Genomic DNA, 11,251 nt, shown 5'->3' with positions numbered 1-11,251 from the left:
AAGCGGGCTGTGGGGGTTGGCGGTGGCAGAGGAGACCCTCGTGAGGAACTGTGCGAGAACTTTGACTCTGCTCTCACAGGCGGATCCACGCCACACTTTTATTTTTGCTGTTAGGCTGAAGGCAAAATGGTGGTGGTGGTTGTCACTGCTGTTTTTCAAACCCTCCCACAGGCATGAGCATGATTCAACAGAAAATTGAATCTCTGAAATAAAGGAGATTGTGGTATAAGCATGAAATTGTCAAGGAACCATGAGCAGTGTAAACTTACCCACCCTGGAGGTGGGGGCCGACTGCGGAAGCTCCCTGTGCACCCTCCTACAAAGCAAATGCAATGAGCTTGGGAAGGCATTGGCAGAGCCCAAGAAAAATGTTGTGGCTATTCTGAGGAAACATAAGCACGGCTTTGGGAGAAAAATAAATTTTGAATTTTGACATCTGTCTACATTTTAGATACTTTATATGTAACCACATTACAGTTCCAAAGAAAGGGAGCAATTCTTTCTCATGAAAGCTTTAGCCAGAACTATTAATTCACAAAATGACTAATTTGGCACCCAGAACTATTAATTCACAAAATTACTAATTTGGCACCCAGTTTTCCTCTTGTTTCCTGACAGAAAAACTAAAAGGGGGAGAGGAGACTATACATTTCAAGAAAGCAAGCGGCCTGAGAAAAGTGACAGACCAGTGTGGTTGGCAATCTGCACAGGCCATCGGTCCATAGAGAACCCAACGATACGTCAGGACGGAGGGCCTGAGGCAAAGGAATTCTGCAACCAGAATTCCTTAAATTTTGATGATTTTTTTTCCATTATTGTCAGAAAATCATATCACCATTACCCAAACTCTCCAATCACTGCTTTTCTCTGATCAGTCTTTTTCCTATACCCTGGTTTAGTTGAAGGGGTTAGGTGTTTTAATTACACTATGAGTGACCCAGTAAAGCAGTCAGAATCCACAGAAACCTCAAGTGACATTGTTTTAACTTTCAGCTGTTTGGGTCTCTCAGCAGGAATCAGGCAAAGAATCTCAGAAGAGTCTACTAATCTCTCAAAAATGACAGTTGGGATAAAGACGTCAGAAACCCCTCGACTAACCCCAGTCCTTGGAGAACGGGGGTATTGTAGTGCATGGACAGTTTTTTATTGAGTAACCTAAGTTTTGGAGAGTTTTCTATTGCTTTTGCTTCTATTGTTGTTAACGCTTTTGTTAAACCCCAGGAGGAAGCAGCAACCGACAAGGTGTGTTTGGGATCAGACAGACCTGGTTGGGAGCCAGCTTCTCTGCCTTCTTAGTTTAAATAGTTCCCTCATCCAAATAAACGTGCTGTAATCTCGCGACCACATAGTTTTCATTTATTTATATTTATGAATAACACTACATCAAACATTTTTGTATGAAAATTGTGGTTTCCTGTCGCAGACTTTGTTGACCACTTACCCAAAAGCCACTCCCCCTCCTTCCTTACAAATAATACCCCGGGGCTATTCAGGCAGCCACATGCCTGATGAGCCATGGACCCCCTGAGCCCAACACGGCAACCTCATTCCTTTTGTTAATGAGATGTCTAGGGGGTGTGCATGTGGTCTCACTTGGAACAAGGACATAAGAAGGCTTCTGGGAAGGCATTTCTTGGAGAAGGTCTATTTTACCCCCACTCCTTTCTTTTCTGCATGGCCATTGTCATATGAGGACAGGACACTTTGAACTGCAACAGCTGATAGTGCCACCACCCAGGGAGACAACAAGCCCCCACCAACCTGTGGATGGCCAAGTGGGCAAAGAAAGCTCCTGGGTACTTTACTACATCGTAGAGACACCAAACCAATTCCAGGAATTGTTACTACCAGACTCCTTGTTATATGAGCAATGAATGTCTTATTACTGCCGCTACATTAGTGGAGTTTCCTGACCCTGCGAGCTGAAAGCATTGTCACTCTTACACCTAAATTTAAATGATTTCCTAGAGCAGGGTCCCAGGTATGGAATTTCTAGATCTAGATTTTTAATATATATGGACAGATCTCGCACAGAAAAGTTCCCATTACACTCCCATCAGTATATCTGAGACACATTCTCACCACAACCTACTCAACACTGAGTCACTGAGGATTATCTTTCTTTAAAAATCACTGCTAATTTGGTAGGCAAAACTTACTATCTCAAAGTCAGTGTTTGTTTATCTCCATTTGAAGTGTGGCATGAGCGGACTTGGTAGAGAGAGCCCCACGGCATCCCACCCAGGAGGGGAGCATGGTGGGTCTCAGGCTCTGAGAAGCAGTGTCTTACCGGCAGTGTTCAGACTGGCTGAGAGGGAAGATCCTTGGAGCTGATGGGAGGAAAGAGTTGGTAAGCTCAAGGAGAGAAAGTGGCATAAAGTGAGTTTCCTGATGCTTTTCTTATCTCCTTGGTTGAGAATCGAATGTCATAGCACCAGGTGTAAGGGTCAGCAGTGGGCTCACACGGGAGAGACAAAGAACTGTTCCAGGTGAGGCCAGAAACGTGAAGGCCAAGGGTGTGAAGCTGGACCGGGCCTGGAGGAGGTGATGAGAGATGGCAGCCACGGGCCGGAGTGGCGCTCGTGAAGACGCCACAGGAGTGCGCCTTCTCAGCCAGATTCACGCCTCTGCTCTGTGTCATTCCAGCCAGAAATCACCTTAAAGACACTATTTAGCCCCTGAGAGCTTTTCTTGATAGAAACCCGAAACACAGAAAAATGGATGAAGTCAAAATGGTCTAAAATCTGTTCTTGTAAACTGCTCAAAATTTAAACAGGGCCAAATTAAATATAGGAATTAAGTTTCCTTACGTTGAAACTCAGAAATTTCACTCACGCTTTTTGTCAGTCAGGGTTCAGTCAGAAAGACAGAAAACACTCCAGGTGTTTCAAACAGAGGGAATTTAATTCGGGGAATTCTTTACAAAGGTGTTAGAAGGACTAGAAGAGCAAAAGGAAGGAGGAGGGTGCAGGAGAAGCAAAAAGAAAGAAACAGCGAGCTCTCTCTGCTGAATCTGCTGGGAGAATGAAGACCATTCTCAGCAATCAGAATGTCGATGTTCCAGAAAATGTCGACTTCACTCTGAAGGGCCCCAGAGGAACCCTGCGGAGGGCCTTGAACCACATCAATGTAGAACTTAGTCTCCTTGGAAACAGGAAGAGGCTCCAGGTGGACAAACGGTGGGAAATCAAAAGGAAGTGGCTGCCATTGGCACTATCGTGTCAGGTACAGGGCATGATCAAGGGCGTTACCCCGGCTTCCATTACAAGAGGAGGTCGGTGTACCCTCACTTCCCCATCAACATCGTTATCCAGGAGAACGGGTCTCTAGCTGAAATCTGAAATTTCATTGGCAAAAAATACATCTGCAGGGTTCAGATGAGGCCAGGCGTTACTTGTTAAGTATCTCAAGCCCAGAAAGATGAGATAATTCTTGAAGGAAATGACAATGAACTTGTATCAAATTCAGTCACTTTGATTCAGCAAACCACAACAGGTAAAAACAAGGATATCAGAAAATTTTTGGATGGTGTCTATATCATCAGTGTAGTAGGCTGATGAACAGGATCTGAGAGTTGTCCAGCTACGCAAACAACAAGATGTCAGATGATTTGTAAGACTTCTTTCCAATATTTTAAAGATGCAATAAAAGCCCTCTCTTGATTTGGGGGGAAAAGAAAGAGAGAGAGAAGAAAGAAAGAAGGAAGGAAGGAAGGGAAGGAGGGAGGGAGGAAGGAAGGAAGGAAGGAAGGAAGGAAGGAAGGAAGGAAGGGACACCCAGATATCGGAAGCTACCAATGCACTGTGAGCTGGAATCTGAGACCCTACATCTGCTGCTACAGTTTGGGAGCCACTGTTGCACTTAGTTCCAAATCCATCAAATAGACAGAACCACTGAAAAGGTTCTTCCTCTGTCTGGACTGCTGGGGCACCTCTGCTGTCATGACAGCAACTCTCAGGACCTGCCAACAATCGCCACACCATCAGGGCCACAACAGGACTCCTCTCCCCTCCCCCCTCTTGGCTCCCACCAGGGCTCCAACTGGCAGAACCCAACAGAGATCCAGCTGGCAACAGAGCCCGGGAAATGTAGTTTGCAGACTCTCAGCCCCATAGAACAGAATGTACCAGGGCAGGTGTGAGGCTGAGAAAAAACAGGAATTAACTTGCATATTATCATATCAAATTCTACAGCTTTCTATATTTTTTACTCTAAATTGGAATCTTGAACTCATTTTTATATTTGAATCTGGGTGAATTTCTCACCTGAATCTAACTCCCTTCTGTGAGACTTTTTTTCATAAAACATGACCATGAAAAACAAGTTGCATTTGGCCACTCTGCACAGAATACGGGAAATTGGCAGAGCAGCGTGCCGTCCTTCACGAAGAAAGATACCTGTACTGAGGACCCAGGTCAGCTGAAGGTAGCTTTTGAGCGGTATTATTTCAAAGTACACTTTGCTATCCAACATATCCACCCTCGGGGATCCTCATGCCCCAGGGAATATTTATTGTTTCTCCCTGACCTGTACCCTCTTCACCTTTCCCCCGGCAACGGCACCCCTCCCTCCCTCCAGCCCACTGTCCTGCTCCTGGAGGTTCTGGTGGGACCGCCCGGAACAGGACCCGCACCATAAGCAAGGCCAAGCAGATGTCTTCCTCTCTGCTGTGGCGGTGGGGGCAACGAGAGGGAGGAAAAAAGTTCTGTCCTACTACCCAAATAAAAAATTGAATATTCAATTTAATTTGAGTTAATTTGAATACCAAAAAAATTGTCAACTGCAGCAATAAGACTTGAACGTTCTAATTTTGCCCTGTTTATTAACAACTACTAAAACAAGTGCCTGATATTTTGCAACAGATAGTGAAGTATTAAGATTGTATTTTAAGTAAAGGTGATGGATTTCCATCAGCCCGGCTCTTCTGGTGTGCTGCTCTTGCACTGTAGTCTTTAAGGTGGAAGATCTACTAGGTCTCAGGACATTTTCTCCCTTCAAATACTTGACTATTACACAGAGACGTTGGCCTTGAGAACAAAAAGATGTGGGGATAATTTTTTAAGAGCAGAGGCATTGAAGATGGGGAGGAGCAGAAAGGACTTTCAAATGCTAGATGTATTAGTCAGGGTTCTCCAGAGAAACAGAACCTACAGGATGTGTAGGTAAATAGATAGTTAGATACATACATACATAGATGATACATAGATAGATAGATACATAGATGATAGATACATAGATAAATACATAGATGATAGATAGATCGATAGATAGATAGATAGATAGATAGATAGATAGATAGATAGATAGATAATTTTAAGGAATGGGCTCACATAATCGTGGAGGCCTGGTGAGTCCAAAATCTGATGGGATAGGCCACTGGTTGTGGATTCAGGAAAGAGTTGCAGTTGACTGCAAAGAGAGTCTGCTAGTAGAACTCCTTGTTTCTCAGGGGAGGTCAGTCTTTGTTCTGTTCAAGCCTTCATCTGATTGGATGAGGCCCACCCACATTCTAGAGGGCAATCTGCTTCACTCAAAATCCATGGATTTAAATGTTAATATCATTCAAAAAACATCTTCACCGAAACATCCAGACTAATGTTTGACCAAATATCAGGCACCATGGCACAGCAAAGTTGACACACAAAATTAGCCATCACACTAGGGAAGCAGTGATAGCTCCAAGTTCCCAGAAGGAATGGCTCCTCAGGGAGCTACAACTTGGACAATGCTGGGAAGGAAAATGCAGTGTGGTCCCACAGGGTCCTCCAGTGTTGACGGATTGCCAGTTGGGGTACTGAGGATGAGCCAGCAGTTTCTGCAGCAATCAGAAAGACTGGGCACCAAAGAGCCCCAGAGGCAGAAGGGATTTGGGAATTCACAGGGCTGTGGTCCTCAGATTTGAGCATGCATCTGAATGCCCTGGAGGGCTTGTTAAAACAGGTGCTGGGTCCTACCCCAGAGCTTCTGATTCAGCAGGTCTGGGACAGCGTCCAAAATTCTGCATTTCTAACAAGTTCCCAGGTGATGCTAGTGCTGCTGCTTTAAGAAACACACTTTGAGAACCAGGCTTGCTATTCAAAGTGTGGTGCATGGGCCAGCAGCATCAGCACCACGCAGGAGGTTCTTACAAATGCAGGATCTCAGTCCCCGCCCCAGACTACTGCACTAGAGTCTCGTGCTGACAAGATCCCCATGTGATTTGTGTGCACATTGGAGTTTCAGAAACACTAACCTTTGCCCTCGCTCATTTTGCAGACGAGGAAAATTAGAGCAGAGTAGCGAAACACCTTGCTTGAAGAAGGGGAGAGCTGATTCCTGGTTCCTGGTCTCATGTTCTATCACACACCAGTGCCTTTCCACCTGCTGCATGGCAGAACCATGGAGAACAAACATCCATGCCCTGGGCCCCACCCCAGAGATGCTGATGTAATTGGTCGGAGGTAGAGTCCTAGGCCTGGGCAGTCTTTCAACTCTCCCAGCTGATTCTAATGTGTAGTTGGCAGTGAGAACTGCTATAGCCCACAGTGAAGACTCGGTTTTTTCTCATCATCCCGTTCACCTCATTGAAAAACAATTTGAAGCTTGTTTTCAAATGGCCTGCTCCATAGACTCTCTCGTAGGAAAACATTCCTTGGTCCTTTTTAGTTACAAACTTCATTTGGGATTATTTTTGTTTTGTTTTGGTTTTTTTTGCTGAGGAAGATTGGCCCTTAGCTAACATCTGTTGCCAATCCTCCTCTTTTTGCTTGAGGAAGATTGTCGCTGAGCTAACTTCTGTGCCAGTCTTCCTTTACTTTATACATGGGACGCCTCCACAGCATGGCTTGATGAGCGGTGTGTAGGTCTGCGCCCGGGATCCAAACCCACAAACCCCAGGCCACCAAAGCAGATCAGGCGAACTTAACCACTACACCACCGGGCTGGCTCCGGATGTTTTCTGTAATTAGAACATGTTTCAGGAACACCTGCAAAAGTTTGCAAGGCCAATCCTCATTGAACCCCCTACATCTATAGCTGATGAATTTCAGACATGCCCCAAACTTCCTCTTCCCTCTAAGAACACCCTAGAAGAAATGCCCTTCTTCTCTGCCAGAGGCAAGGGTCTCACTGTTTCCTCACTGAAGATTTTGCCTCTTTTTTCTGTAGGCCCCATCAGGACTGAATGAGGACTACAGGAGGAACAAACAGGAGAGGGGAGCTTCCCGGGAACTCTGTTCGGGGAGGTGGCCTGGGCAAGGTGGTGGCTCCTGGCTCAGGGTCCACAGTCCTTCCCTTGTCCCTCGGGTCAGTGCTGGAAGAAACAGACGCACAGCTGGAGAAAAAGTTATCTGAGACCAAGGTTGAGTGAATTTGCGACAATTCCAACCCCTCACAGCGCTGCAGTCTGCTGGTAGCTCCTTGCACCAGTTCCTGCGCCTCTATTTTTGAGTGGGAGGGGCTCGAAGCTCCAGATTTGGGGCGTTCGGTTAAGCCTGCTGACCAAAGATTACCAGGAGCTCACCTACAGTCAAAGACAAAAAGACATTATGTTTATTGGGCTTGCTGTAGCTGAGAGAAAGCCCTCCAGGCTCAGGAAGAAGACGCTGGGAGGGGCTTCTTACAGGGCGGGGCTTGTGCTGGGTGATTCTCAGGAGGGATGAGGAAAATGAGGGGAGTGCTAGATTGGATGCTGCCAAGAAGAACAGAGCAATTTGGTAACGGGCTAGCTAATCTTCCCTAGAAGGCGGGAGCCCTCGTGTTGGCTGTAACGGTGCAGCGGTAGCATCACTCAGATTCATCAGAAGAGAGAGACATTTAGTCCCTTTTGTGTTTGGGGAATGGCCTTGTCTCTGTCATGTTCCAAACATGGTGGGGGGTGGGGGCTTGTCTGAGCCTCGCAGATGTGCAGCTGGGAAACCACGGTCTGCCTGCCAGCAGGGCCGGTTTTCATTTTCCAGTTAAAACCCGGTGCTCTTCTTGAGAATTTCTTGTCTCTATAATCCCCATTCTCTTCACAACAGTTACTACGTGCTTCAGAGACTGATCAACAATACAAATTCTAAATAAAACAATCCCAATCAAAAATGTGAAACCTGCTCACTGCACACTTTTTTAGATTTTGGAATTGAATGATTGCACATTTTCTAAAGAGGCATCAGTCAAGGAGTCCATATTTCTATAAACCCCCATCTGCTCTGGGTAACAGAAATCTGAATGGCTTTGTCTTAAATAAATGGGGTGTTCTTTTCCTTATGCGATGAGAACCCACAGGAAGGCAGCCCAGACGGGTTCAGCGGCTCCACGACGCAGCCAGAGACCCCGATGCCTTCCAGCCGTCCTCTCAGCCATCCTGGCGTGTCCGACGTCCAGTGCTCACGTAGGTACAGAAGGGCAGCTTCGCTTTCAGCACAGTCACTGTGTTCCGAGCGAGGAGAAATGGGAGAACAAAAGACAGCAAGCTCACGCCGCCTGGGTCGGCCTCCTTTTGCAGAGCTTTCTGGAAGCATCCATCCACTTCAGCTTGTGTCTCTTCGGCCAGTGCCATGTTACATGGTTACCCCAGACGCAAGGAAGGCTGGGGAATGTGGTTTTCCTCGCCCGGCTAACTGCCCCACATGCCAAAACTGAGTTCTGTTAGCAAGGTAGCCGTGGAGAGTGGATCCTGGGAGGGCCACCAGCAGCTGGGCCATGGACCGCTTAAGTCCCTTAAATCTTCCGTTGTTGAGAAAGAAGTTCCTAGGTGTGTTAGTTATATATTGGCGGGGGAGCAAATTACTCCAAAACATCCTGGCTTAACACAACACACGCTTAGTATGTCACACAAGCTGAGGGTCGGGAGTGCGGGAGCGGCTTAGCTGGGTGCTTCTGGCTCGGGGTCTCTCACGAGGCTGCCTTGACTTGACGGCTTGGCTGGGCCTGAAGATCTGCTTCCAAGACGCCTCACTCACCTGGCTGTTGGCTGGAGGCCTCGGTTCCTCGCCACGTGGGCCTGTCCTGGGCCGCTCCGTGTCCTCACGACGAGGTGGCTGGCTTCTCCCAAAGCGAGTGACCCGAGAGAGAGAGCAAGGAGCGTGGCCTGATGCCTTTTCCGACCTCCTCACACACCTTCACTCCCGCCATATTTCATTCACTAGAGAGTCGCCAAGTCCCGCCACACTCAAGGAAAGGGGAAGGGGGCTCCACCTTTTGAAGAGAGAAGCAGATATATCCGTGGAGACGTTTTCAAACCACCACTTCAGGGGTGGCCCACCCCTGAGCTGTTCCCCTTCTGACCTCACACCCTCCCTTGTCTCTCTTCTCACCCCCCTCCTTTCTTTCCCCTCTTCCTTTCTTTTTCTTCACTCTCATGTGTTCTCCTGGGTTTCCTCCCCTCTGGCGTATGATTTCTGTGTATCTAGTAACAGAACAGCTCCCCTCCCCCCAAAAACCAAATTCATCCCAAAGCCCTTTTAAGAGATGGGGAGGCTGGAGTCAGCAGGGAGCAGAAGAGGGGTGGGGAGGAGTGGGGGTGAGGTGGGCTGACCCTGATATGAGTTCTGAGGGCCTCATCAGGGTTCCCAGAACCAACAAGACTAGCGAACATCCACCTCCCTCCTATGTTTAAATCGCAAACCAAAACAATGCCACACAGCAAAATACAGATAATGAAGTCCAACAAAGTTCTGATTTTTCCCAAAACTACTTTGGTTGTTTTTTTTGGAAATATGAAATATCAAATTCTTTCCCTACATTTGTTGTTGTTTTGTCTCCCAGCTTTGCAGGAGCCGAAAACACATGCTTAGCCTCTCCAGTAATTTAGCCTTGGTGAGTCACCCCTGAAATGATAACAACTGTCGATGAGTTCCAGGCTGCCCCAACTCACAAATGCTCCACGTCTGAGGAACCCATATAGGACTTACAAACCAGTGCCCATCCCACCCCGTGCACTGGCCATCCCCATGGTCCTGGCAGCTGGTAGCTGCTGTGGCTCAGGTTGCTAGTTACCTCCCAATATCCATCTTTCTTTTCTTCTGTAAGTAACAGAAGCTGGGCACATGTCTGCCTGGAATAAAGACTATATTTCCCAGCCTCCTTTGTAGCTAGGTAAGATCATGTCCATACACCTGGCCAATGGAAAAGTGTCACATGCAATTTCTGAGAAGCACTCTTAAAGGAAGAAAAGGTGCCTTTCTTTGTCCAGTTCTTCTTCCTTCTATCTGAAATGGGAACAAAATGGCCAGAGCTCAGCAACCATTTTGGGCTATGAGGTAGAAGTCACACACTGAGGATGGCAGAGGAATAAAGTAGAAGAAGCCTGGATTCCTCATGATCTTGGACCTTCTGTTGCAGCTCTGGACTCCTTACCCCTGAACTTCATTTACATGAAAGGGAAATGAATTTCTATGTTGTTTCAACCAGTGTTGATGGTTTTGTCATTCTCAGCTGAACCTAATCCTAGTGTTACAGTTCCTTTAAGAACCTGCCCACTGTGCATAAGAACTCTTCATCTCATTTCTGATGGTCCATCTAGTTTTTGCCCCTCACTCCATCTGTATCCTCTCAGACTCTGGCCTTCCTGATCATTCTCTGCTCCCTGAGCATCTGCTCTGAGTCCCAGTCAGTGACCTGTGAGTGCACTCTCTCACCCCACTCCAGACTTCCCCTCCTTCACTGCCCTTCTCTGGTTACGTCTTAGGAAGCCTGGACTAGGGTCAGCAGGGTGAGAGAAGAGGCTGCATGCAGCAGAAATGGCCCAGGGTGCAGACACATGGGGCATGCTCACTGGAAAGTCATGTCTGTCCAAACGCAGGACCCATCCTTGCCCTTCCCCATCTCTTTGCTTCACTTTGTGCCAAAAATTCCTTAAATTAGAGCCATTTGCATTTAAAATATACACTTAGAAAACTACAGCCAGCCCTGGAGGAGTTAAGGGACTATTTTCCATTTGCAGTTTACTGTGAATTAGTTTAATCCAAATTCTTTTTTATTCATTCTCTCATTAAACATTCATTAAGACCCTATTTTATATCCTAAGTTATGTAGAGATAATTTATTATCTGAGTCCTGGAGGTCAGAAGTCCCACACGGATCTCATTGGACTAAAATCAAGGCGTCAGCAGGGCTGGGTTTCTTTATTGAGGTTTGAGGAGAATCCATTTCCACACCTTTTCCAGCCTCTAGAGGCTGCCTCTTCCTCCAACTTTAAAGCCAGCAACGGCTGGTAGAGTCCTTCTCAGTGCATCTCTCTGACCTTTCTTCTCATGTCTCATGTCTCTTTGACCCAGTAGGGAAA

General features: G+C 46.9%; 1 pseudogene; it reads left to right on the top strand.

Moving 5' to 3' along the window:
- The first annotated feature begins 3,024 nt into the window (after nucleotides 1-3,024).
- On the top strand, nucleotides 3,025-3,557 carry LOC131411421 (large ribosomal subunit protein uL6-like; annotated as a pseudogene).
- The last annotated feature ends 7,694 nt before the right edge of the window (nucleotides 3,558-11,251 follow it).

The sequence above is a fragment of the Diceros bicornis genome, chromosome 2 (assembly GCF_020826845.1).
Source record: "Diceros bicornis minor isolate mBicDic1 chromosome 2, mDicBic1.mat.cur, whole genome shotgun sequence".
Classification (NCBI taxonomy): domain Eukaryota; kingdom Metazoa; phylum Chordata; class Mammalia; order Perissodactyla; family Rhinocerotidae; genus Diceros; species Diceros bicornis.
Note: the sequence above shows the minus strand (reverse complement) of the source record. Positions and strands in the feature narration are given on the sequence as shown.